The following is a 26,012-nucleotide window of genomic DNA, read 5'->3' as shown; positions in this document are numbered from 1 at the left end:
TTTGACATTTAACACGGGGCTGCGAAGTCAAACGCTTTGAACAGCATTTAATCGCAGTCTGATAAAATCACGTCTTCCATAGATATTGCTTGTAAAAGTGTAAGGTGTCACACCTTCCGATAAATATCAAGAATTTTTGTCTAATATTGTTCTCAGTTGCTCGTTTGTCTACAATTGGAAGAAACGAGTATCGATAGTTTGACATTTAAAATGTACTGCCAAAATAGTTTCTACGACGTCCGGTAGAGGCGCTGAACCGAATTTCATGCAACATATTTCGATAGCTTGTCGTCGTCGTCGGTTGTCGGTAGTAAAGATAAGTAAAGTACAAGAAAAGTTTGACAAGAGTCAGTAAAAGTTAACGAAAAATTTCAATTTTGTATTTTTAAAATATACATCCCAAATGCTTAAGCTATATTATTTTATTTATTTCATAGCTCGGTGAAGTAGTTTAGTAGTACAAACTCATGAATTACTATATAACGACTATGTACAGTCTAAAACTATAACCATATATTTAAGGCTTTAAGGCAATTTATGTCCGCGATAAGGCTTTACTCTTAGTACTGAGAGCTTAGGATATAGTCCACTATGCTGGCCAACTGCCAAATTATAACCAATTTTTTTAGGCTACGTCCCAATGTTGGGCAAAGGTCTCTTTCAATCTTCCCTACTAGGCTTCATTTCCGGCTAACTAAATAGATGTCCAAGCTTCTTCTTTCATTCTTCTCCTTAATCATTAACGAAGTTTATAGATAGTAGCGCTCGCCGGTCGAGTTTTAATCAGCGGGTTAAGCAACCCTTAACGCGGACATACCATACATGGGTAGCTGCGTGTGTTGAGTGGCTCACCATGTCTGCACTCCTACTGCAAGTTGAAGGTCTCCTGACTAATAAGGGAGGGGTTAGTCCTTGAGACGACCATGCTGCTCAAGTGCGAGTTATAGATCAAGTTGATGAATAAATAATTATATTAATATTGCAGCATATTGCGACGTCTATATTGTTATAAATTGCTCCACGTGTAAAACCCTTCAATATCCAGCCCCCGCGTTAGTTATTTCAATTGAAATAGAAACGTTATTGCTATATTATTTGCGATTCTCGGGAGCGAGTTTATGATTTATAAATAAATTCCTTGTTGACTGTTGTATTTATATTGTAATAAACGTTTGATATTTTCTAAGTATTGTCCACTAGTTTTGTTCTGAGATCTTAGGATCATAACAGTAAATAAAGTGTAGAAATAGAAACGACATTTAAAATAAAACTAGCCTCTGGCCGCGACTATGTCCACTAGAAAAGATTTAAAGGTAAAAAGTTAGGATATAAACTATACGCGTATCAAATGTCTTAAAAAGCAGTTCAGTATCAGCATCGTTAAACAGGGACAAATATACATACATCGTCACAAACTTTCGCATTTATAATATTAGTCTGATAAAACGCTTGCATGTTAGTAAGTCTCTGATATAGAAAATCAATATCTCGCAGATGTTTTAGTCGGTCGCTAATGGTCCGAATATCTTCGTCAATAGAACTCCGGGACGAAAACTCTAGTGTCACAGCGAGTTTGCGAGATTTTAGTACTACCCACTGTTTGAGGGCTTCACAAATATGGAGACTCGGCGCTTGTTTGTGAAAATGTTCGACGCTGTACGAAATGGGTCAGGACTTACAACGATCTATTGAAAATTCTGCATAACTATTCTCTAGTATTCCGTCTCCTGCAGGTTTCGAGATTACCACAATTTAGTTCGGTTTTAGTTTACACCAACGAGCGCGTAAATTAAATGATGCGACTAGCAAAAAACTTGTTCACATAAAATATTTTAGTTTGGAATATTTAAAAAAATAGTCGCTCCAATAATTCGGTTCAACATATTTAATTTCACAGTCCATCGGAAAATCTCATCAAAATAGTTTTTGAAAAGGACTTTGGATGGAATAATTGTGAAATGAAATCGACTTTATTTGTAGTTTGTAATGGCAGTCATGGCTGCCGTGTCATGGCGGCTCTTGATGGCACGTTGAAATGTGGTTAACATGTTTTTAATGAAACGTGTGGTTCTATGATTTTTCACATAGCCGTGGAGTTAAGCATCCCTTCCCTGTTAAGTGTCACACTGCATGTGTAAATTTTGCTCGTCATTAAAATATTTTAACTCTGCATATTCTCTGTTTCATTTTGCCGATACTATTGCATCGGTGGTAGGTTCGATTCACACAAGAGCAATTTATTTGTGTGATCCACAAATAATTGTTTTGGGTCTGGTTGTGCTCTGTGTCCGTTTTTTGTATGTTTGTAAAAGTCCCCGCAGCACAAGGGCAATTTATAGTGCGAGAGGTGTAGTTGTCTTTAAAAAAAACTATAATTTAGGTGATGAAAGCATAACATAATTGTTTATCTTTTCATAATCAATGTTTCAATTAATTTACTAAAGATTATTCAATATCGTTAATATAAACTCGGATAGCGTACAATAATTTTCATCATAAATAATTAATTGCGATGCTGTAAATAAAATTGCTTACGAAATTAATAATTAAAATGCTTCGTTAAGTTATTAACATCGAGAATCGTAAATACTTATTTCGAAGTTTTATTACGTTTACCCTTTTTTCATATTCATTTTGTGGGTAGACATTGGATAATACTTTTTCTGTCTCAATCACTCTATATGCATGGTGTGGCAGAAGCTAAGGCATGTGACCACCATACATAGTTCATAGTTTTAGCATATACATAGTTCAGTACAGACAGCACCAAGAAAATACTTGGTGCTTTCACAGGACACTACGAACGCACGAACTACATGCTAAATAAGATAGGAGCCATAGATGACCCTAAATGCTGGCACTGCAATTAAGAAGCAGAAACCATGAATGAAATGGTGAATTAATAAATTACGTTTAAATAAAATACTAAAATATTCATATATGAAGTATTTTTCAAGTTAAATTAAAAGTACAAGTCTCGGCATTTGAAGGATGCTTCATATTAACTACATTTACGAAATAATCTCAAGACAGTTTTTAACAAACTCTCAAAGTAAGAAATGACAGTCATATTAAAAATTGCTGAAACTGAAAGATTTTAAAACTATAAAAATCCTTTGGCTCTAACCTAATTCAGCTCATACTTGCTGAAGCATTCTTTCTGCTAAATTTTTGAGATATATTTCTTCAAAACTGGCAATTCTTTTACGAGTATCAAACGCTGATCAAATGAAAGCATACAGTAGCGCGATTCTCTTCAGTCAGAACTGTCAAGTATCGAAAGTTTGACATTTAAAATGTACTGCCAAAATAGTTCCTACGTTCCTACGTTCCTACGTTCCGTTAGAGGCGCTGATCAGATTTTCAAACAAAAGTTTTCAATAGATAGCCCGTTATCGATAATCGAGCTAGTGATCTCTATTTGGTTCTTTACGGAAACCAAATGCTAGAAGGACGCGTAAATTTCCGATTTTTTTTTGATAAATTTAAATTAATTGAATTGAATTGAACATTCTATGTACTTTTTGGACAATTTACATAGTATTTACTTTATAAACAGTCCAGTTATATTTCTTCAGTCTGCATTTTCACTCACCTGTTCTAGCCCCCGAGTTAAAAAGTAGCCAATAAATATGTATTACCTGAAAGAAACAAACACCACATTAATATTTTGAAAGCAGAGAATTTAATCCCTAAGTGAGTACTTGATACTCTTCAGCTCGGTGCAGGAATAAAATACTGTGGAGGGAGGGATTAAAATACGTGTTTATCGAAGTGTTGGTACTTATTATTTTGCATAAAAATCATGTATGAATTACCTTTTGTAAAAACGTAGGTTTACTCTTATTTCAATCTTTGTTTGAAATATATTTTTATATAAGTTATAAGTACACATATACTTTATATAATTACGCCGTTTTCCCATAGGCAGAGATCAGAGAATACCATTTGGTACGATCCTTACGAACTTCCTTTGCTTCATTCACAATCATACATCTTGTCATGCAGTCATAAGCATTCGAATCTATAATATCCTATTTCGTTAATTTTGTACAAAGTATTTAAAGCGGTCATACATTTTTTTCACCCATTACTGTCCCACTGCAGGCAAGGGTCTCCTCCCAAATGAGAGGCAGGAATTAGGCCTTGAGTCTACCACGCTGGCCAAGCGCGGGTTGGGGACTTTGCATGCTCTCAATAAATGTATTAAACCAATTTTTAGTCATACATACATATATTACAATTTTTCTCGACCGTTTCGAAAATGCTTGTTTGTGAGAAAAAACGGTAAGAAACTCACAGCTTGCCCTTTTTGTATGTCAATATATTTCTTATTGTGATGTGTGATACATTTACATGTAATCAATCACTTAATATTATTAATGCAGTCAATTACTACTGTATAAATGATATATAATTACACTCAATCATCAACATTATTTGCAAATTAAGTCATGTATCTGTAATTTGTTCATTTTCATTCCCACATTATAAAAACACACTAGCTATTGCCCGCGACTCCTCTGATAGCACTATAGTTCTATAGCTTTTTACAAGTATAGTTTATAGTTTACATTCTCGTGGGATTTCTGGAAACAAACTATCCTGTGATTTTTCTCGGTTTTTAACCTATCTTTGTACGAAATTTCATCTTAATTGGTGCTGTGGGTTAAGTGGGAAAGCGTAACAGACAGACAGACAAACAGACAGAGGTACTTTTGAATTCTTAATATTATAGTATGTATAACCTTTCCATCAAGAGTCAATTGAAATGTTAAAAAAAAACAGTTTTAAAATACCGTGATCGCGATTTCCTACAATTAATATGTTTCGAAATACACATGGATTTATTCCCGCACGTTTAAAACAAAATCTGTATGGAATATTCAACAAATCGAACTACCATTTCAAATGATTGAAGTTTGAAATTGATTCGACTATTCGGTGGAATGTACTTAACAAAAAATCATCGGGGAAACCAATTAACCATCTGATGGAGAGAACCAATTAATTAAAAACTACAACACGGTGAGCGATATGCGAGTAGCTACTGAATTGTAGGTACAGTCGTGAGCACGAATGTGTAACATAACACGCCTGCTAATCCCGAAGGTATAGGAAAATGAGGATAAAACAGACTACCTCCCGTCATCAACTATGTTAGTCCCCACGTTACCAAACTCCAAACTGCTATTGAAAATGATCTAATATGAATTATAAAAACACCAATAGCACTTTTTAAGACCTGGGAATTGCATACAGGACGTGATTAGCAGTCAGAGATACTACTGACTGCGCCACAGTGGTAGTCATTACATTCATTTTCAAATAATTTTCTTTAAGAAACGTAAAATTTTTAATAATTTTTATATGATTCAAGCAAAACCGGCCCGTTTTTTGGCAATGTGATTTCATTAAAATCACTAACGAGGATTGATAGAACATGTCATCATTATCATGTACACAAATTCGCGCCTGAAACTATACCAAAGCATTTCAATTGGCGGATTGATGAAAGCAAAGTGTAGTGCCACTGAAAACTGATTGGATAAAACGAAAAAGTCCGGAAAACTCCTATTCATGGTGACTGAAAAGCAAACTTGTGTTAGCACACGGTTTTACAGGCATGAAATTTAAATTACAAAAGTCAAATGCTGTACTGTGTCTTGTATATCTGTTTGCACATTTTTTATTGCTGCTCCATTCCTATTCGTAGCTTGATGTTTTAAATATTTATAAATAAATATTATTTAACAACTTTTTTTCATACGAGGCTCTCAAATATGTGGTTAAACTGTAATCTTATAAATTTAACCCATTATTATCCCACTGCTGGGCAAGGGTTTCCCCCCCTAGTAAGAGAGGGGTTAGGCCTTGAGTCCACCAGTATCCAATTGGAGGTACCGTGTCCTGGCCACTTTATGGTGACTATTGAAGGCCTTGAGTCCACCAGGCTGACCAATTACGGTTTGGGGACTTTGTATATCGTCAAGAACTGTTCTAAAGAACTCTCAGTTACCCCTATCTACGGTATAATGATTACTATTTGTACAACTAGTTTTATAGCGCACCTTCATTTCGTTTCGTTTTTACGAGCATTTATAAGACTCACTAAAAATCTATTTCTAAAGCTTTAGTACATTATTTTATGACTTTTTATCTAAAATTAAGAATGCTCCGGTTTTTGTGGTCTCTTGTGTTGTAGAACGAATTATTATGATACACATATTGATTGAAATATGCTTCAGAATTTTCATGAGAGAAAATATGACAAGACGGGGTAGGAAATTTATTCATGATTTAGTATTTGCATATTAGGTTACACTTTAGACTTGACTGTCAGTTTGCAACGAGCTATTATAATGTTATGTACCTATGGTAAGGCCAACCAAACGAGATAAAAAAACGTAAACAAGCGGACCGTTACTAAGTTACGTTGCGATAGCCAGCGATAATTATCTCTGTCCCTATCACTCGTACGTGCAGTAATGGCGACGCCAGTTGTCGCTGTGTGTTTCGTGGTTCACGAAAACAGCCAGTACCGTAGTTGTCAACATTTGGTCCGCCATTTTGCGAACAAGTTCATTCCCTGTTTGGATTACGTTCGAAGTGACACATATTGTTCCTTCTTCATATTTACTTGGTTTTTGTTTAAAATTCGAACTTTATAATAATTTATTCAAATAAAAATCTTTTGAACCCCTGAAGCTTTGTTTTTATTCTTTATCTCGTCTGGTTGGCCTTACTATACTTACGTATTAATTATAAAAATAACTAGCTACATGCGAGTCAGATTAACGCACGAAAGGTTCCGTACCAAAAAATACGAAAATAACACGTTTCTAGTATAATAAACTCCTTAACTACAATTCTTTAATTTTTTTAGGATTTGTGGAGGGTGACCATCTCATACAAATCGAGTTACTCCGTATTTCTAATAGCTAAGTCGTTAAAAACTATTGACACTAAGTAGCTAGTACAGTAATAAAACCGCATTTTTTGTTGCAGGTGAGGTCTCTTTAGGGAAACTTCGGCGCAACAATACTTACAACAACTTGTGCGTCGATATGGCGCAAAAAGAGATAGTCCAGCTTATGGTGGTCACGGTAACAGATCCAGGCGGGGTAATCACCGCCAAGTATTTATTTACCGTGACCGTTAGGTCAGAGAACTAAGAAAGGATAGCCGAATGCTTCAGCCCTGCAGGTCCCTAAATTGCAGACCAACGACCCCTACACCACATCGCCGGAATAAACATGTTCTCCAGTTACCAGTCAAATCAAGTTTTCACCGGTAAGTTCCCAATTATACACCAGTAGCTTCTACCCACGACTTTGTCCGCCACCTGAATTTTCATGGGAATGCGTCATTTTCCCGGGGTAAAATGTAATCTATGTCCTTTCTCGGGTTTCAAAATATCTCCATACCAAATTTCATGCAAATTGGTTCAGTAGTTTAGGCGTGATTGTGTAACAAACAGACAGACAGACAGACAGATTTGATTTGAGATTTACAACAAGAACTATAAGTACCGTAAAATGTGGTTTCTTTAGGAAAATTTAAGGTAATTTGATTATAGAAATAAGTATAACACAAAAAGCTAATAATAATAATAGCTAACATAAAAAGCTAGCGACGAGTTTTCCGGTTCTTGGTACTAAATATGACTAAAATTGCAACATTTCAAACCTTTACTTTCAAAATCAAAATGAAATCATTTATTCATTTACATCAAAAGGTGACACTGAATTGACCGCCAGTTCGGAAGGTAGGGCCAATGAGAAGAGCTGGCAAGAAACTTTACTGTTTGATTTCCTTAATGAAGTGATGTAAAATAATGTATTTTTCTTTTTTGGTTAGTGGTTGAAGAGGACGCAGCATGCAGCCAATGCCTTGCGGCTCTGCGGCTTAACGTCTCATCCGTCAGCGTTTTGACGCTTCAAGCTCCACAACCTCGGAGTTGGCTGATCAGCATGGAGACATGAGTGCCAAAGGTCGGTATATATCTATTACGAACTAACTGACCCGTGGAACTTCGCTTGCGTCACATAAGAGAGAATGGGTCATAATTTTGTTACATTTTTTACTGGTACTCTGCTCCTATTGGTCATAGCGTGATGTTATATCGCCTAAAACCTTCCTCAATTTGGTCTGTACAACAAAGAATATTTCAATTCAAAACAGTAGTTCCTGAGATTAGCGCGTTCAAACAAACTCTTTAGCTTTATAATATTGGTATAGATATAGCGCTTATGAATGCTACAAATTGTGGAGAGGGGCGGCGGTTGAGGGGGGTTGGGTGCACCCCCACCCACCCTTAGCTTTACTCGTGGATGCCCATGATAATATCGCTTTCCGATTGCTGTGCTACTCGTATAGCGAAACGTATTAATGTTTGATATAAGTCCTTCTAATTTAATAAATTATAATGGATTTTCCTCGATTCTTGAAGTGCCAATTACGCTGAATTAAATGTGAATGCTAACATAAAATAAAATTATTAAATATCTTTCCTATTTATTGTGTAATTTTCTAGTACGATATTGAACTAACGCGCCTACTAATTAAATTCTGTTGTGCTTATTTCGTCACATTTTACTCATTAATTTTGTAAGCTAGTATCTCTTCTTTATCATTATCGACTACCAATCGATTTCCAAAACAGCGCCTCTAACGGGAGCCGTAGGAACTAATTTGCTGCTCATTTGAAATGTCAAACTCTCGATAGTAATAATACAGACTGTAAATAATTGCGCTACCGCTAGTTGAACATAAAATCTTGCAACACTGTTAGGTGCATGACATCACTGAGTTTTAACCTTAATGCTAAATGACGTAATATTCCAAGATGGTTGACAATAGCGTAAATAAAATACCTAAGTGACATCACATATTTAAATAAAAGTTTTCGACCGCTTAGTAATCTGAGAACGTTCTCAAAATCATGTATTTAAGAATACATAATCTTCTTGCGTTGACATTCAAAATAGTACGTATTTCTCCGCTCCTACTAGACCGATTTTGATAAAATTTTCAACTGTTTATAAAACAAATTATACACTTTTAAACTATATAGCTGACCCGCGCAACTTCGCTTGCGTCACATAAGAGAGAATGGGACATAATTTTCCCCGTTTTTGTAATATTTTTCGTTGCTATTCCGCTCCTAATAGCCGTAGCGTGATGTTATATAGCCTATAGCCTTCCTCGATAAATGGTCTATCTAACACTGAAAGAATTTTTCTAATCGGACCAGTAGTTCCTGAGATTAGCGCGTTCAAACAAACAAACAAACAAACAAACTCTTCAGCTTTATAATATTAGTATAGATAAGTATTATCGAAATCGGTGCAGTATTTTTTGAATAAAAGTCAATTAAAATATGGATACTTTTACTATTTTTTTTACGTAGTGTTCTGGTATTTACAATGATAGTAAGGTAGGTGCCGATCTATGTGTACTAGTATCTACATAGAATGATAATATTTATAACATACAACTAATATGCTTGAAGATATAGGTAGATGTGTTTCTAGTCATAACAAGTTCCAAAATAACTACTTTAATATTTTAAATAAATTTTAAAAGAATCTAAATAATCAAGCAGCAGTAATGATTGCAAAAGGCATTGGACTTTTGGTGAGGTCGTAGGTTCAAATTCCACTTTTGCACAACAGACTTTCGAAACTGAACAGTCGGCATAATAATCTAGTTTTGCACACTAAAGAAACAAAAAGCGAAAAAATAAATTAAATAGATTTTGAGAAAAAATCGTTTATAAAAACCAATAAATTAGGTATAGGTTTTGGAAAGCAAGAAACGTTTTTGAAAAAAGCAGATTACACTCAATGATGCTCCATAATTCGTTAAAGCGCTAACAGTATCAATTACTGACCGCATTATGCATAATACCCGGTTATAGAGCATAATTACTGGACATTGTGCAATTAGACCGATCGTAGTATAACTAGATACAGATACGGTTATAGTGGTTAATCATAGTAGGATGAAAGGACGGGATAATTTCAGTTCTGTAATTCAGTTGATGAATTGAAATTTTTAATTTAATCGATCTTTTTGAGGTACGAGTAGGTTTTTAGTATGTTATAGCCAATTAAGAGCGACTTTTGCACCCATTTTATGTTAAAACCGTCGCTGATACTAATGTGGTGTAACCTTAATCTTGTCAGAATTTTGAAAACCCGTGGTTTTGGATGGTAGATTTTGTATGGAGTTGAAAAGTACAGAATAGACCGTATTTAATTTAGAAAAGTCGACAAAACGCCATCTATCGCTGTAAAAACTTGGCTACCCCAATTTGTATCGCCAAGAACGTTTTATTTTTTAGTTTCAACCAATCTGAGAGCATTGCTCCCGCCAATTCGAGCAAAAACACAGCCGCACGTACTTATAATTGACCACCAATCATACGAGTAATAATTTTACAATAATGAATCGACATCGCATGACTCCGTGAGTCACTGAAGGTCTCGACCCGGCGATTGTCTCAAGTGAAGCCGACGCTAATTGAGACGATATTGAGCCAAATCTCGGGGTTAATCAGGTTATAAGTGTAGGGGGCAGATATTGCGTGTCTGTGGACTCTAATGTGGAACTATTTTGTGAAAGAAATAGAGCCCTGTCTCAATAGGACGCCATGGCGGTGTCGCTGGATACGTATCCAAGCAGTTAATATTAAATGTACATATGTCACCTAACTTACGTGGAGACGGTGTGGTGAGGTGACATTTCAATATTAACTACTTGGATACGTAGCCAGCGACGTCGCCATGGCGTCCTAGTGAGGCAGAGCTCATACAGCCGTTCCACACTATACGTGGCGGCATCGCAACGCAAACGTTAAACTTGCGACAAAAACGTTATTTTTAAAATCGCAGCAGCTACGCTGAACGATCGCATCGCCGTAACGTGCCGTGTGGAACGGCACTAAAGCGCTTCAAACCAAACAGTTGTCTATTTTTAATATGTGATAGTACACGGGGTTCAACGCGATCATGCATTAGTTACCTGGGTTTGCTCGCCGCTAGGGCCTGGTGTGGCAGACCCGCCCGAGCTCTCTGACACCTAATAATCAACGTGTATATTAGATACTAATCGCGAAATGAATACCTCCCTATGGGAAAAACTAATTTTAAATAACTGCAATGCTCACTTTTCTATAAATAACGCGATTTTTTAGTCAATTGAGTCCAAATATTCAATAACGCTATTATGTCATCTTGGGGTACCGAAACCGTAGAACAAGAATTTTAATCAAACTAGCACCCCGGTTTTATTTGCGATGTCCCGGGATTTAAGCCACAGATCCCGCAAATCGATATCCAATTGCCAACCCTTTCACAAGCAAAGCTTTTGAACAGATTTCTACATTATTTGGCACATTCTGAGTGCGCCATAGGACTCTTTATCCCGGGAATGCGAAAAATACGGGAACCTCATGGGAATGTCACTATTTGAGAACAGTAAGTTGAACTATGTGATTTAGAAAATATATCTATATATTTTCTGCAGGATTTCAGAAAAAGGGTAATGGTGAAGGAAAACCTAGCAGGTCTGAGAGTTTCAGTCAGTTCTTGAAGGGATGCATAATATTCAATTCATGTATTTTGTCAGTCGTTGTGCCCTTTCTCATTGCAATTGGAAAACCTTGCCCAGTGATAGGACGCATATAATCTAAATTAACTTAAAATATTTGGATTTAAAGTATCTTAGGTAAGTTTCAAAAGTTCAAGCAGATATATGCTATCTGCGTATCCACTAGGAAAAGAAGTCATATAGTTTTGTTCGCGCTGTCCATGCATCGAACTTATATAGGAAAAGGGAATCAGCTGATTGGCAATTTAATGCATCTCCGGCAACGGTTTATCACTCGTGGACCGCTGGTGTTGAAGTCTAGTCGGTGACAGACGACTTAAGAATAGAAATGACGCTGTGGCGGTCCTGATTAGAGGTTACTGTAGAGAAATTAGAAAAAATACTACCAAAATTTGCTATGTTGTTGATTCATTTACAAATAGATATGTAAGTTATAAGGCTAATTCGACGATATAAGTTAACTTAGACCCGAAATACCTAATTATTCTGTTAACTGGTGCCTCTATTAGCTCCCCTAATATTGTTAAAGACATTATTTTATTCTGATGATTAGATTTAAAACTAACAAGAAAAGATGGTACGGCCGTGCCGCTTTTTTTGCTTGACTTGCGGGGGCACTGCTGTGCCCCCAAATCTTATCAAAGCATCACCCTTCCTCAACGATCTTTTGCGCCGGATTAGCGTAGCTAAGAGCTAAGTCTTGTTACGTATTTTCTCAAGAAAATACTTTATTTAATACATAATATCATGTATTTGAACCCATCGATCTTCTAACTTTCGCTCCGTGTGGATTCAATACAGAGTTGTACAAGTTTCGATAACATTGTACTTTTGTTTCCAACATTATTCCTCTGCTTAGATTTACAAAGTTCCACCTTGAAGTTAGGTGAGAGAACTTTTTGAATTCTAACTTAGATATTATAGTATGTCGGTTGTAAATTATTCAATATGTGATGGTAAAGTTTTCTATTTACTATAGCGAGTTTGTAAAAATACGCGAGATGCGAGTTATGACTCAATACTACTGAAGCCAAACTTAGTCATGCTCTGTACAGTAGGTACTGAGTATGATGTATTCACTTTTAAAAGGTAACTTCGTAAAACCCAGGTAATTTTGGGTCACGGAGACTTTAGAAACGAGCAAAAAGTACAACAAGACACAATATTTAAACGTGTCGGTGCCTTGCTCTCGACCACAAAACTAGCTGAATACTATTATGTATTATTATTTATTTATTTATTTAGGGACAAACAAACAGTTACACACTTACATTGTTATAAAGTAATACAAATAGGTACTTCTTATATGTGAAACCAACAACGTTTTCCACGTATTATACATAAATATAATCATCAAAGATTAAAAAAGAGACCCTATTATAGTCCTGACTTACGCAAGCATATCGTATATACTCTCATACCATAGTTCTCAAACCACGTCGTTTGTATCAAATATTCAATTTTTGTATAGATAAGACCATCTAGTTGTTAATAACGCCATCGCCGCGCTGATGGTTTAACCGTTGAATATAACTCTGAAACTTAGTTACCAAGTTATTATCCCCCCTCGTCTACCAAATCTCAAGTTTGCACGTTTTAGTGGGTTCCAACTTTGATAGACGGTATCGATTATTTATGACATGTTATGGATAGATGTCCTATGTTATATACTAAAATAACAACCTACCTTACGAAGGGATCGGTATACAGTACCGCAACTCTCTACCGTCGGTAGGTACTGTCGAGTATCGATAGTTTGACATGTAAAATGTACTCAGTAAATTGTAATGCCAAAATAGTTCTTATGGAGCCCGGTAGAGGCGCTAAAGTATAAAGTATATAAACCAAAAACCATTTTTATATCGAACAAGACCTTTTTAATTCAAATTATAACTTTAATAGAAGCTTCTATCAGTTAAAAATCCCATCAAAAATGTTTCCGCCGACGTCGCAGTTGCTGCTAACTTATTTAACTCGGTGACATAACTCCCTTTGGTTCAAAGCAGGCGTAATTCGCTCGACCGAACCTTTCAGAACATCCTTTGACAGTAAATGCGTCAACATAACCTAGTTAGTAGTAGGTAATTGAAGACTGTATTTGAAAAGGCAAGGGCCAACACGCAAAGCTGCATGGGTGCTAATATGATTATTATGGCGGCCGTGGAGTCGTGGATAGAAAATTAATGGAGTGGTGTTTTCGTGGTGTCCACTTAGGAGCTCCTAAAAGATCAATAATGTTGCACAAGCACAAGTGTATTGCCAGTTTGGGGCTTTTAAGGTTGAGATACAAGTGTGCATGCAATTAAATTGTGCAAACTTATTGCAGATATAGGAGCGGCATTTATTTTAGTCAAGGGCTGACTACACCTATTTTATATTTACATTTGGCACTCCAACTAAGTTTGCTTGGAAATTAAATGGGTTAGGTTTTTTTTGACTACGCTCTTGGCTACTTTTTAATTCTGACAACTTCGATAGAACATAAATATATGATTTTGACTACGTAGACGCAAGTCATAAACTCCACGCAGATCATAACTACTTTAGTCTTTTATTTCTCTTACTAGCTGACCCGCGCAATTTCGCTTGCGTCCAATAAGAGAGAATGGGTAGAATTTTTTCCCCGTTTTTGTACGATTAATTAATGGTACTCTGCTCCTTTTGGTCGTAGCGTGATGATATGTAGCCTATGTCATTTCTCGGGTATCAAAATATCTCCATACCAAATTTCATGCAAATTGGTTCAGTAGTTTAGGCGTGATTGAGTAGCAGACAGACAGACAGACAGAGTTACTTTCCCATTTATAATATTAGTATGGATAACTAGTCACATGAGCGCATTTTTATCTGTCTTTTCAATATATCTCTAACATGAAATAATGAATTTAGAACTGTTGTTGACAAACAACCGGGATACTCGACTAAGGAAACTTACGTACATTCAAGCACTTCTAAGTCTCCCTTTACATCTTAAGTGTCAATAACTGTTATCGTGTGAACACTACACTAGTATATCACTGAACGACGTCCACACTATCGGGCCAAGTCTCGTTCATTCATCGTTAAAGGTGACCGCAGACGCGCTACATAAAGCATCGGCTATCGGCAATTTAGTTGCTTTTAGACAATACAGAAAAAATAATACTCTATAATCAATCATCTTATGTGTTAAAGCATCCATAATCGCTAAAATACCTAGCGTATCTATGCTTGCCCTAAAGCATATAGATACATACATACGGACAGACACAGGTACAGTGCAGTGAGCATTTATTTGACGTGCTGATGCCCATCCTCGACTGTTACACGCGCCCAATATTTCACTAAAGTGTAAAGATTGCCACTCAGTTTGACAATTTGAAAATGTTTGCTGCAATTGTGAAAGTAAAAAGTTAGAATTGTTAGGTGTTTTTTTATTTTGATTGATTGGCTGTATAGTGGTATTTGAGTTTTGTTAAGGTTAACAAATAGTTTTTGTTTCATGTTTTTTGATACCTGTTTTTACTTTAGATAGTTATTATTTTTGTAACAGTGCTTCTCGCCATCAAATGCTAAAGTTGGGCAAGTTTACTAGCAATTAACACCAATTGTAATGTCTGTATGAACAAATAAAAAAAAAAGATTTTCTGATCCTTGATTAGTAAACGAAATTAAGAGTTCTAGACAAAAAATGGCGCAATGGAAATAAAAATTCAAAATCATTGTACTTAATTAACTTTAAACTAATTTTATAGATGACCAAAAGTTTTTAAGCCAAAGAATTATCTTCAAACTGCGTTAATCACTTTCTATAGTGACTATATGAAAAAATGGTATTAACAAACTAAACCTACTATAGTACTAGTAGTGATACATTGTAACTACCAACATAGTTGCATAGAACGCAGCTCAACGCTTTAATTCGTGTGCTTAAAAGGTTAATTAATTAATTGCCTCAATTGGACTATACGAGAAAGAAATGGAGCACTGGAATTTCAATGGAGTAGTATTTTTATTTGGGTGTAAAGTTATCAATAGATTCAGTGCATTTTTTTTAACGTTCCTGAACCTTAGCACGGACATTCCATAGATAGGTACCGTAAAGTAGTGTTTGAGCGTCTAGGTTCAATACAAACCATAGTACATATTTTAAAGTACATATTTTTCTTTAAGAGACAACTCCTAGACTGAATATATGTATGTGTTAAGTCTGTTATAAACATACAAGCAACATTAAATTACCCTACCCATTCAAAGCCGCTTCTTGTGGATCGCAATACTTGTTCTGTAAAACTTAACTTAAAATTTAGAATTTCGCTGCTCTAGCAAAGGCCAGAATTTCAATCGGAGCATCTAGGTACAATTTAAAATATCCAAATATATATTTTTTAAAGTCTCATGCATCATCAGCATACTTAAATAATGTAATGCAGTTGATTGCTAGAAAATATCTAAAACCTTTTCTTTTAATAAAAAATCAACACGATTTTCCATGGAGTTGTTACAAAATCCCTGCTTCTTTGTATTTTGATAACATTTTCTTTACACTCTGTAACTTATAAAAAACACTAAACCTCTATATGAGAGGCTAAGATAATAATATGCAAGAAACCCAAGAACCGATACATAACATGTAGGTAACTAAGCTAGGAGCTATTCGTGTGGAAAACATAACAGCTTCGAAGCGACAGTGACGGGTACACTGTATACAATAGAATGTGTGTAAAAGTGTATTAAAGATTATTGGAACGTATTTTATTGCTCCGTCTCACAATAAGATACGATTTATCTTTTGAGAGTTATTTCTGAAGAATTTTATGAAACATTTTAACGGACATGTAACACTATCTTCTAATATATAAAATTCTCGCGTCACAGTTTTCGTTACCGTACTCCTCCGAAACGGCTTGACCGATTCTCATGAAACTTTGTGAGCATATTAAGTAGCTCTGAGAATTGGCCAACATAATTTTTCATACCCCCTAAGTGACACTTTTTTTTTTATTTTTATGGCAAAACAACGTTTGCCGGGTCAGCTAGTTTTATTTATAGAATTTGAAGTTTACTACCGTTTATATTCCAGAGGACTATATGCTGTAGTTTTGTAAATGTTACAAAGCTAAGGATTCAGTTTCTCCTTGATTAAAACTAGACTCTTAATATTTTTTTACAAATCCGATTGGCGAAAAGAATGTGAGAAATGCGAACAAAAAAAGTTTTGCATTATATCGAACCAAGTCAGGTGAAAAGTAGTCTTGTAATAAAAATTTACAGTGCCTCGAGCAAAGAAATTGCAGTTGTATACCTCCGTGTCTTGGAGAGCTCGTAAAGCTAGTAAAGATATACAATATCCCATATCCAACTACCCCTAAACTTTGTACAACGCAGCCTTTTCCAAGAACCCAGCCAGAAAATACATGGCAAGTAAAGGCAAGTAAACCCATGCGAAAGATAATAGTATAGTAATAATTTCCCTGCCAACTTGTTCGCAAGTAGCAACCAACTAAGTTGGACAACATGTCGGCGGCGGAACTTCTTGCGTTACTTGCATTGTATTTGAAAAGTGACGTCTTTCTGACTTGAAGAGACGCGACGTGTAAGAGGAATTATAGTGAGTCTTTTCTTATGTGTTTTATTTTTGTAAAGAAATGTACTGAGGAATTTGTTGATATAGAATAAAGTCAGGCACAAAAAAATCAAGATAATTCTTATTTTAATCGGTTAATTAGGACAATATACATAATAATATGTAGGAAACCTACGAGATCCAGGTTTACTAGCTTTTGCTTCCCTTCGAGGGTAAATTTTCAAAAATCCTTTCTTAGTGCCCCTCTTCACTTTCTAAGGAATCTTCATACCAAATTTCAACTTTCTACGCTCCATAGTTTCGGCTGTGCGTTGTCCATCAGTCAGTCAGTAACGGAAGAGTTTTATATTGATTTCATGCTTAAACTTTGATTGCTGAATACCCAAGAAATGAATTTACGCCCGAAGTTAAAAATGTAAAGATCTAAAGCACTATAACCTTTTACAATAATATTTATTTTACTTAATTAACACACTCAATATCATTAATAAGCAAAATCAAAACGTCAACCATAATTGATGTGATTAACATTACAAATTAAACTTAATAAATTGTTTGTACAACGGTCGTTATAATCAACTAAAATTAATTGAAACTTGCACATTTTTCGATCATAATTTTATGCTCGATGTCAATTGGTAAAGGCAAACGTTTTAATTATCCAATAGCATTGGCTCAGTTATTTTAATTGATTGAAATGTTTAATAGTTTTTCAAATGTAATACTGTTTTTTTGTGTCCATTTGTGATCGTAATTTAATTAATCTATTTCACTGATTTGATTTTTTCAAATCTATATTTTATTTTTATCGACTGATTTTTTGTCGGTTGTGGTAGTGTTAACGGCTGCTGACCACGCGGTCTCGGGTTTCATTCCTGAGTCGGGTAAAGTGCTATAGGTCGTTTCTAATTTGTATTAGGTTGTATTCAATAGTAGCTCGAGGTTCGGAAATGTGCTTGGTATTAGGCGAGAAGGTTTGACATTTAAAATGTACTTTAAAGTTTGATTCATCGGCAACTTCTAGATGCGCTGATCAATTCATAAGAAAACAAATTATGTTTATTTGCAGAGAATATAAAGAGCACTCGCAGCCACCCGCGACTTTGTCCACGTTGACTTTAGTTTTATCCATTCATTGTCACCACTTTTATGATGCTGATCTTTCATATAAAAGATTTTCTGGGGTGAATTTCCGAAATACGTCTCTTATTGCTCCTCTACACTTCTTGAAGAATCTTCATACTAAATTTCAACTTTCTACGTTCAGTACTTTCGGCTGTGCGTTGTCTATCAGGCAGTCAGCCGGTCAGTCACTGATAGTGGTAGAAAGTTGTTAGTGGTAGAGAACCGCGGTACTGTATTCAACTTTCGTATGTATGCAGTTTAGGAAAATTTCTCATTTAAACTAAAATTACAAGTTAAAAGATAAATCAGTGGAACTAGTTAAATTATGTCGTTATGTCGTGAAAGAATTTACGTCGTTTTGGTATAAAATATCGAGTACAATATATCATAACCCGTATTAATGCATCTTTTAGACAGTCTAACTATACGCTCGAGTGGTTAAAATCATTTATTTGAGAATGTAAGAGCTATTACATTTATTTGAACGCCAATATGCGACGTGTAAGATATTGTAGATAACGAAGTCCTGCGTTCGATTCTCAAGTCAAGATAATTAATTGAAGAATCTTCTGTCTCGAAGTCCTGGGTTTGACATAATTGAAAAAAATTCTATTTCTTATCTTTTATTACGAAGTTAGGAAGATATGTAGCAATTTTATACATTCATTACTATCAGAGACATTTAAATTGTACTCTAGAAATAGTTCCTCTGCTACCGCTAGGAGCGCTGATCAGGTTTTCTTACACAATTTCAATAGCAGGCCGGTTGTCAATAGTAGAAAGAAATCCCCACTTGGTTTTCTTAATACGTGGGAGTATTTAATTCATTTCTGCCTGCTCCTCCTGGTATAATAAATAGGCCTTATGAAAGACACCTCCGAATAAGTATGAATTAGTTTATCCAGAGGAATTTACTTCTAAATAAAGTGTTCTTTTCGACTAAAATTAATTGTAAAGTTCTATGTTCACCCACGCTACGTCAAGACGAATGATTGCACCGGATATCGCCAGTTCGATACCCGAGTGGAACAAATATTTGCGCAATCCTTTGATATTAGTTTCTAGTCTGAAACTAATCTGTGTCCGTAATAGTCCAGTCATTATAGTAAGTTCACCTCGGAATTCGAGATACCCAGCTGTAAGTCTGTAAATACTTGTATATTGACACCCTAAAAGTTGTCTCAAAACCTACATATGGTAGGGTGTACGCAACTATAAAATTTCAAGGTCCAAAGTCCCAAAAACCGGTTTTTTGAGCTTTTTTTGTAAATATCTCATTTCCTATGGAATTTTTGCATTCGTATTCATTACCAATATTGTACAGTATAAAATTCTCTACAAATTTTGTTTGAATTTTTTTTTTTACGGTGAACCGTTTTCGAGATAGAGGGCGGAGAGCGCGCGGTCACAGGATCATTTCAAGTCAACCGGTGCCTCCGGTCGAAGATGCGCCATATATAGTTGATGAACTATCGATAAATCAATGATTATAATAATAAATAAATTTAACCCATTACTGTCCCACTGCTGAGCAAGGGTCTTCTCCCGTAATGAGGGAGGGGTTAGGCCTTGAGTCCACCACGCTGGCCAAGTGCGGGTTGGGGACTTTGCATGCCCTCAATAAATGTATTTAACAAATTTTATTCATGCAAGGTTTCCTCACGATGTTTTCCTTCACCGTTGGAGCATGTGACAATTATTTCTAATACACACATAACTTCGAAAAGTCATTGGTGTCATTCTTCTTCATAATTATATTAAATCTATATCTTTTCAATAATACTGATTTATTTGTTTTTTTTTCATCATGTAAGAAGTTATTAATATTAATTAGGTTAAAATTCAAATATAGTGCCTATATTTTCATGAAAAATTCTGCAATTACATGGGCAGGTAAGTGTTTAGTGTTGATAAGTTAATTAATACTGAATAAAAAGTGGATAGGTTATGAAAAAAATGATAAAAAATAATGTAATAGTTAATAGAAATTGACAAATATTTATTAATCATTGATTTATCGATAGTTCATCAACTATAATATATATGGCGCATCTTCGACCGGAGGCACCGGTTGACTTGAAATGATCCTGTGACCGCGCGCTCTCCCCCCTCTATCTCGAAAACGGTTCACCGTAAAAAAAAAATTCAAACAAAATTTGTAGAGAATTTTATACTGTACAATATTGGTAATGAATACGAATGCAAAAATTCCATAGGAAATGAGATATTTACAAAAAAGCTCAAAAAACCGGTTTTTGGGACTTTGGACCTTGAAATTTTATAGTTGCGTACACCCTACCATATGTAGGTTTTGAGACAACTTTTAGGGTGTCAATATACAAGTATTTACAGACTTACAGCTGGGTATCTCGAATTCCGAGATTCTTACCTAATTTAAGCTTAATTGACTGCACTATAATATCAACTATTATATCTGGAGTTTCTAGGTAAAATAGCCGATTTAGAATTGTTGGTCGAACTGACTTACATAGGTATTCTTGTGTTACAGAATTTATTAAAAGAATGTTCATACTGCAGATTTGGTAATAAAAATTTCAATGAATCTAATATTCATTAAAAATTTTACACGAAAAATTAGATTAAAAAGAAAAGATTTTTTCTTTTATACTGGAATTTGGAACCGCTACAACCGCTAGTACAGCTATTTTATGGCGGTATTGAAATGCCGGTCCATTTCAGTATTATTGTTATTTCACTGAAAAATTCTAAAACCTTTTTCTCTTAAAGCGGAGTTTTGGTATGACATTCCATGATCCATGATTTCATCTCCGTCCAATTGGTTATTTAGGAAACGTTATCTTCTATTATGTAACTTAATAAAAAGGTGATGAATAAAGGCAGACTCGATACCAAATAACAAGTTATTATACTATATAACTTAGATTTTGAAATCTTTCTCAATTAAATATTCGCTTGTTGTAAACTCCATCTTTTCCTTAGCACCTTCTACAATCATCTATTGAACAACATCTATAGAATTTCATACTGCGATATAAAGTTCAGCAATACCGGGTCAGACCTATTGTTACCTGGGAACTGGGAATCGGTTCGAATTTAATGAGCACCTCGAACGAGGATCAACTTGCGAGAATCCGGGGTAGCACCTCAACTTCCGAGGTTATTTACCAATGTCTTGCTATACGAATATTGCATTGGAGAAGTAGTTTCTCATCCTCGTTTCATTAATTTATATTTTTTTAATTATATTATTGTTGTGAGCAGTGATAGCCGAGTGGTATAAGTTGACACCTCCCACGCAAGTAGTCGCAGGTTCGATCCCGAGGCAACTCACTATTATAATGACTTTTCGAAGTTATGTGTGTATTAGAAATAATTATCACATGCTCCAACGGTGAAGGAAAACATCTTGAGGAAACCTTGCATGCCTAAAATTTGTTTTATACATCTATTGAGGGCATGCAAAGTCCCCAAGCCGCACTTGGCCAGCGTGGTGGGCTCAAGGCCTAACCCCTCCCTCATTACGGGAGGAGACCCTTGCCCAGCAGTGGAACATAAATGAGTTAATTTATGTATTTATATTTTTGTTTATTTTAAGCATTATGTGGAAAGTTTTTTAAATTGTAAATTTTGCTTTCCAAAATACGGAAGATCTCGGAATATATAATATGGTCATCCATCCACAGCACAAACGCAATAAGCGTACTTTAACCTTTAATGTTATAACCTCAGATCAATGTTGCTGTTGTTAGCTAAGCCACCTCTAAATGGTAGATTGTAAATATTCTCAAAATTGTACTTACATTGCTTGAAGTCGTCTGAATAAAAGAATGATAGTTACCTGCAAAGAAAAAAAAACATATTTTTAGTATGTTATAGAACTTCGTATCATTAATTAAAGAGTAATATAAAATTACGGATTACGAGTTTATAGCCCATTTGCACATACATATAACTTATGACAATTTGCCAAACGCCTTAGTTTTAGAATTCTCGTTCTCTCTTTACAATAGCCTACTTTAACCTCGCAGTCAAAACATAGTTTCAAATAACACAGTTCTGTCTAACCTAAATGTATCAAAATTTTTTTATGTTCACAATAATAGCCTAAAACAAAAAATATGCCTAAAAGTATAAAAATATGAACCAATCAATTTATAACGAAACATTAGGTCAACGTACTAAAACTTCAAAGTATTTCAGTCTCATTAGGAAATCGAAACTGTTTCGTAGCTAAGTATGTGACCACCCACCCTCCCTTAGGTCCCTCCCTTATTTAAGTAGAGGGGGAGGGAAGTTTGGGGAACCTCCGTATATCGATCGCTCTCACTTTTCCGTCGGTAATTTGACAGTTCTGAAGAATACGTAGATAACGTTGTAAGGTAACAAGTTGTCTTGTCGTATGCGACATGTTGTTTATCGTGATTTGAAGAAAGGTGGGTTTTATGTTTCCTATACATACATACATACAAACAAACATACGTACATGCATAAAACACCTTTTTTTCATAAGGGAAGGAGCAGGAATATACAATACTCATTTAGATTAACTAGCAACCCTTATCATTCGTTACTAAAAGACTTTTATTTGATGACTGTATCTAAAGGCTTCGCACTCTTTAGCCTTAAAGTGCCCATGTTACCTTAAAGTTTTAACTATCACCATCCAAAATGAATACCCTCAAAACGTATTAAGTAGTTTTTGCAAAAACGAGTAACACACATACATCCTCTCTTTACTAACTTTCACATTAAAATAGCTAATAGTAAGATATAAAGTCTGCATAACTGAACACATTTCCACATTCTGCTCCCAACATTATTGTTGCTATTTCGTTAACTGGAAATACTAAAGGAATTATCATTTGAACAGCGTTAATTAATCTACATATAGTAAGAGGATATTCGGCTCTCCAGCTAGGATAATCCTCGCCTAGCACTTCACTATGAAATACTGAAATACGCGAATATTAGTCAATACGCTAACTAAAATCATGTACAGTCGGACACAAATATCGCTGAACAATATGTATTTTCGCATAGTTTGCGAATTTTAAGGGCGCTTATAGAATATTGGGTCAAGTCAAGTAACTATAGCGCGGACGTTATTTAGCCGGTTAAGTGATGGTATATCATAGTTATATTTGAGCTGAGATTCTCCGTGTTCTAGAGGGCACGTAAAAACTTGGTCCCTCTTATTGTAGCTTAAGATAAAACGAACCACTAATCGCGCCACGCTAGCCGATTTGTGAATGAAAGACATTGCGACTTTTTAGAGTTTTGTTTAAAACTTTCTCAAGTATGTAGGATTTACAGAGTATTCTTTTAGCACTTTAAGTTGTAGTTAATACATTAATCTTCGAAAAGTTATTACGGCAGCTTGTTCTCTGGACTAATTGCATAGGAGCAATGACTACTAGAGCAGACTTTTCGACTAACATTGCATTTCATACATTCATAAAATCACTCCTTTTTCCCAAGCAGAAGAAGAGGCCGTTTACCTAGGCCGCGACTTGGTATTGGATCTTTCAAACTTCTCTTGCCTCACTCACATCCATACATCTTGTCACCGCTTTTCAATTTTAAGTTAATCATCAATTTTTATAACTGACTGTACAGGTCATATTTTCGTTCCCAAGGTATTCCTTCACCCAAATATTATTTCACGCCCAAAATTCGAGTGTAAACATTGACACAAGCGAGCGATCAAATACACCGATAGTCAGGGCTATTTGTGTCAAAATTTGACGTATATTTTGACCTAGCTTGGCTTTGTACTACGAACTAAATTCATTGAATATTGACAGTGAAGAGTAATTGAGATATGAGGTGAAATAATGCATTGGATGCTACATTTTGATAATGAACGTTGTTTAGAAATTATGTGGTTCATTAATTTGGCTTGTTGTGAAATTGTAGATGTGTGTATTGACTTCAAAGAGTTCATTGAACTTCATTAGTTCAAAAAGTCTAGTGTGTGGATTTTTACATTATTTCGGTATATTACGGTTTTTTACTTGATAATGATTATCATTATAAATCAACATTCATAATAATTACTCCTAAACTCAACTATGAAAAATATTGTCGCGCTGCGACTGATTCTTAAATCCAGATAAAATAGCCTTCTGCCAAGAGCTTTCTGTCTCTTTTCACTGCTATGCATCCATATTGAGGTGGGGTCAGCCTTCCTTAACCTTCTCCGCTTCACTTTATCCTCACATTGGCTTATGTTTCTTTGGACTACAATAAATTCCCCACCTTATTTTGGGCCGTCCCCGTCATAGGCGTAAGTTGCAAATATTTTTTTTAATGCTCTGTCATCAGCTTAACGAACTTACATCCAGATTAGTTTAGCGATTTTGCTGTAATAGTGTAACAGACAGACAAGCAGATATACTTTCACATAACTTAGCTATGTATTAGTAATACTACTGCATTATTGGTGCAGGAGTTGTAATAAAATAGAAATATATAAACAATCTCGTATTTAAATAAATCCCATGTAATGATATAGTGTAATGAGAGGTTTTATTATGTAGTGTGGTTTACAGCTTTTAGCTAATTGCTTTTGATATAACCATAATGAGCTAATTACTAGTATAATTTCGGACATGTACACCCGATATCAATTGATGCTGCAAAATGTTTGTTTAAATTTCTATTAAAAGATTACTAATTATATTGCTAATGGAATAACCCGTGCTTTTTCTAAATTATCTGTCTTATGTTCAAAGCGGTCGATACATAATCTTTTACACTGCTAAATCACATCGTAATAGGTTCAGCTGTATAAGTATAGCAGACAAAGACAGATTTTTCAAAATTAAGTTTTAGTTTACCAAATTAATTCAGTTGTTTTATAGCAACAGAATAACTGAAAGAAGGACAGTTCGTTTTAGGAAAAGGTACTCAAACTTACTATTTTTTCCCCGCTCTAAGAATTGCTCTTGTGTCGCAGGGATTTTTACAAACATACAAACAACGGACACAGCGTCCAAACCCCAATATTGAAGCTAATTGCTTCAATATTGGGGTTTGGACGCTTTTTCGTAGATCGCACAAATAATTATAATTGTTTTTTGTGGGAATCGAGCCCACGACCTCCCGACGCAATGGTAGTGACTCGTGCCCACCAGCCACTTACGCATAAAAATAAAGCAGAGAAATATAAATATCACAGATTTCTTCTTCCTAACTACATGTCCGGTTCAAACGCGATGCAATCGTTCCAAGCAACCACCTGTTTGCACTAAGTGGCGACGCAGGGGTGCTCCGATATCTGTATGAATACTCCATGACAACCACCCACTAATGTACATATTTTATTAAACTATTTAATTATTCAAATATTCACCTATGACGGGTCAAAGATTGTTTTAGAATTGGATCTAATATTCATAAAGATTTCCTAATATTCTTCTTCTATTAATTTTAGGTACGTGAATTTTTGTAAAGCTTGTTAAATGCAAAACTTTGTACGGATTTTCATGTAGTTTGTAGCTGGATTAACACGGAAAACTTTTTAGGAGGAGTCGACGAAGTCACGGTTCGAAGCTAGTCTTTTATGCCCTATTTAATTATTCAAATATTCACCTGTGACAGGTCATAGGTTGTTTTAGAATTGTATCTAATATTCATAAAGAGTTCCTATTAATAAAGAAATTTTGTAAGGCTTGTTACTCTTACATGCAAAGATGTATGGTTTTGTTGAGTTTTTAAGGCT

At 35.2% G+C, this 26,012-nt stretch overlaps 1 protein-coding gene and 1 long non-coding RNA gene across 2 annotated transcripts in view; one reads left to right on the top strand and one right to left on the bottom strand.

Moving 5' to 3' along the window:
- The window catches only part of LOC142986347 (uncharacterized), a 100,183-nt gene extending 92,121 nt beyond the window's left edge, over positions 1 to 8,062 (top strand). Inside the window, exons 4-5 of the long non-coding RNA XR_012960351.1 lie at positions 7,009 to 7,293; positions 7,861 to 8,062. This is a non-coding gene — a long non-coding RNA (uncharacterized LOC142986347). The remainder of the gene's footprint in view (positions 1 to 7,008; positions 7,294 to 7,860) is intronic.
- LOC142986346 (Krueppel-like factor 6) overlaps positions 1 to 26,012 on the bottom strand; it is a 175,138-nt gene that overhangs the window by 100,157 nt on the left and 48,969 nt on the right. The gene's annotated exons all lie outside the window — the stretch shown is intronic.

This window comes from Anticarsia gemmatalis, chromosome Z, assembly GCF_050436995.1.
Source record: "Anticarsia gemmatalis isolate Benzon Research Colony breed Stoneville strain chromosome Z, ilAntGemm2 primary, whole genome shotgun sequence".
Taxonomy (NCBI): domain Eukaryota; kingdom Metazoa; phylum Arthropoda; class Insecta; order Lepidoptera; family Erebidae; genus Anticarsia; species Anticarsia gemmatalis.
This window is presented reverse-complemented; position numbering and strand designations above follow the sequence as displayed.